Consider the following 3,642-nt stretch of genomic DNA (forward strand, 5'->3'; position numbering starts at 1 on the left):
TTTTGCTGTTCTCCCAGACTTCTGGGTTCTATCCTTTTCCTTGCAAGGCAAAGGGCAGAATGGTTGTCTTTTCCCCTCTCTGCTGGTAGAACAGACAGAAACTGAAACTGAAGTGGCATGTAAAAAAAAAAATTAAATAGAACAGAATAATACATATTAAATTGCCATCACCTTTAACAAGCACAGGGAGGATTACAGAGGTTAATAAGGATATATGTTAGAATGTCTCCTTATCCTGAGTTCTACTCACTGTCAGTGCAAATGTTGATTAACTCAAGTGGGAGGAGTACGGCCTTTTTTGATTGCACTTGATGAGAAGAAGCAACCAGAGAAATATAAGAAACAATAAGATATATCCTATGCCACAGTTCTGTTCACCTACTTTTTGTGTTACTCTTTCTCATGTACACTTCCAGCATTTGTTTCTTAAGCCACATCTTGCTTAGGAATATAAGGCCATACAAGCAAACTTGGTTATCCTGCATTTAGACCTCGGCTTTTTCCTCTTCCCTGCCCATGGGCACTTGGGGGTTGCTCAGTTCAGGCAGGCTGAGTGTATGATTTATGGGGCCTTCCCAAGCTGCCACCTCCTTGTTGAGCTACTGGAGCTGATGAGCCACAGCTGCACCAGGGTTAAACTGCTGGAGCCTAGCACTGAGAACATCTCAGCCCATCTCTGCTCAGGGGAAAGGAGCACATTTGGTGAGAGGACTCGTGCCCCAGACATCTTGTTCCTGTGTGACAGCTTTGGGTGAAGCCTCCTGCAGCATCTTACTGAGGCATGTGGCTTTTTGGGGAAGGGGAGCACGCACATGACTGCGGGTTGTTGTCACATTTCTTTTCACAGAGAAAAGCAAGGCACAATTCTTCCCAAGGATTTCTGAAATTCACGTTCTCTGAACATCAGAGAAAGAAAACACAATGCTTATCTCACTCGCTGTGCCTGTGTTGAGCCAAAGTAGAATACAATATGGAGATTGTTTACCCAAAGTGATGGTGTTTTGTTTCCTTGGCCTATCAGGGCCAAGAGTGTGTGTCGGGACTCTTGGCTGGGAGCCACGGGACAGTCACACCACTGCACTGCTGTGCAGTGGTGTGCAGAGTGAATGCTTGGCAAATTCAGTTTAGATGTAATGTATATAGTATAGTGTAATGAAGTAATTAATTAGCCTTCTGATATCCATGGAGTCAGATGCATCATTCTCTCCCCTTCATCGGGGGTGCCTTTGATTTTGATAGTGGGTGATATCCACAAGTATCACAATGCTGATCAGCCTCTTGGCAGCTCACACCAGGAGCTGGCTAACGCTGTCCTCAGCTGGGGGGTCACAGACGAGGGGTAGGGATGATGACCTGCAAAAAATCTCCCACTTGCAACAAGGGGAGTGAAGCTCACCCAGTACTTGGGAAACATCCCTACATTGCTGCTGGAGCAAAGTGAGCACCCACTGAAGGATGGTGTCTGCACACTGTCCCTGGGGAAGCTGGCAATTCCTTATCCTGTGTTCAAACATCGTTACTGTGCAAAAGGACACCATCAGTCTGTCCCTGCATACAGGCACACACATAACAGGCTCTGCTCGTGGGGCTCTTTATTTCCAGGGAAACAGAGGGTGTCTCTGTGAAAATCAAGGTACAGGGTGAGACTGTGGCTTCGTGCTCTGGATGAGTCAGAGCTACCTCTACCAAGAAGGACAGTCTGGCCTCCTGGCCCCATTGCAGTCTGTTCCTTGCTGTGAGAGAGGAGAACACGGAGGAGCAGAGGAGGAAGCACTGCTGGGCTATTAACAGGTTTTATACTTCAGCATACACACATCTTGGTAACACAGCTTGATGGGTACTAGTAGAAATAAAGTCCACTTCTGTCTGTGGCAAAATTTACTGCAATACTTGTAATATTTCCATTTGGCAGTGACGACATCACACATACTTAGTATGGAAAATGTGCTTTTTCCCCTCAGATTATTCCATTACATACTGGTCCATGGACTGCCTGACCAATTAATATCAGTGGGAAAAGTCTGCAAGTTTCACTTATAAACTCCTTATTTTTCTAAGCTGCTACTAGGTTCCTAAAAAATACAAAAATCTCTAGAAGTACGTGTGATGTTGAATTGTCATGGCTTGAAGGCACCCACCTACCACTATCAAAGATTTAAATTATTCATACCTGCTTCAAGATATGTTTTTAATCACATAATAATTTGGGTTGGAAGAAACTCTTTAAGGCCAGCTAGTCCAATCCAACCTCAATGAGCAGCAACATCAACAGGTTGATCAGATTATTCAGAGCCCAATCCTACCTCACCTTCAAAGTTTCCAAGGATTTGGAAAAGTTTTCAAAGGATCTACAACCTCTCTGGTCTGTTTGTCACACAAGCGTTTTTTCACAGAGGATGGCACAAGCATGCAGTGATCGCTTCTTTGGACATTCCTGCCTGAAGCAGAGGGAATTTGCCTTTTTGTTTTCAGATAGAACAATTTAAAACCATGCTAGTTTAAGGTAAGAGATACCAATGAAATCTTGATCTTAGGAATGGGTTATGTTTGTTAGCCAGCAAGAGAAACTTGCCTCTCCTGTTCCTGGAGATTAATATATACTAACAGGCCCAATTCTTATGAATTACAGAATGTTTATGAGCTGGTTTTGCTTTGCCTTTTTTTTTTTTTTTTTTTTTTTTTTTTAGTAGAAAGGGGTTTAAAAGTAAAAGATATTGGTCTAGTGGTGCATTGCCACTGATTCCAGTGGGTAAAAGAGTGTACCTGGGGTTTAATAGCTTCATCAGGTGTTTTCCAGGTGTAAAGTCTTCTCAAAAGTGATGATGCCAACTTCACAACTTACAAGATTTCCACTCTTTCAACCTCAAGGGATATATCTGCTTCTCACCTCCATGCCTCAGGGCACCAGATTAATTTTTCATGGTAGAACTGGATGTTTCACACTGGGATGAGTACAAGACAAACCTCAAAATGAACTCTAGAAATGCATGATTCATCCCAAAACATCTCATCAGTGAAATGAATAATGAGGAACTCCTGGTACACAAGAGTTCTCTTAGTGATGGCATGTTGCCTAGAAAGAGCAGTTTCCAAAACAGTTGTGAACTTAAAACTCCAGAGTATGAATGTTCCTTAGAGATGCTAAATTAACTACAAATATGATAGTCCTTGCTTTTCCCCTTGATTTAGCTTCAACATTGACCTTCATTCAAGAATAGGGGACCAGGTGTACAAAGGGGTGACTGTTTTAATTCAGAATGAACTACTCAAGGAAAAACCATAATTTTGAAATCCTGTCATTTGATTAATGTTGCAGAGTATTATGAATTGATATCCTAAGTTAAAGATGAATTCATCACCAAGAAAAATGAATCAAAAGCAATTTAAGCTGTTATGCTAATTTTCAAATCTCAGTTGGGTTGTGCTATTCCAAAATCAGTATGTTGCTTAGCTCCAGAGCTGGATGAAGACTCTTGGGGAATGGCATGAGCTTGTTTTGAGCTGGCTGCTTTGAGCACTTTACAACTTTCAGATTCAATTATCTGTATTTTTCGTAGCCAAGAGTCACACTTCAAATGGTGATTATTTGTCTGAATCTGAAAGTTTTTTTTATTATATTGGTTTTGGTCACTAGGTATCTGG

The sequence above is a fragment of the Onychostruthus taczanowskii genome, unplaced genomic scaffold, assembly GCF_017590055.1.
Source record: "Onychostruthus taczanowskii isolate IOZ18803 unplaced genomic scaffold, ASM1759005v1 scaffold105, whole genome shotgun sequence".
In the NCBI taxonomy this organism is placed as follows: domain Eukaryota; kingdom Metazoa; phylum Chordata; class Aves; order Passeriformes; family Passeridae; genus Onychostruthus; species Onychostruthus taczanowskii.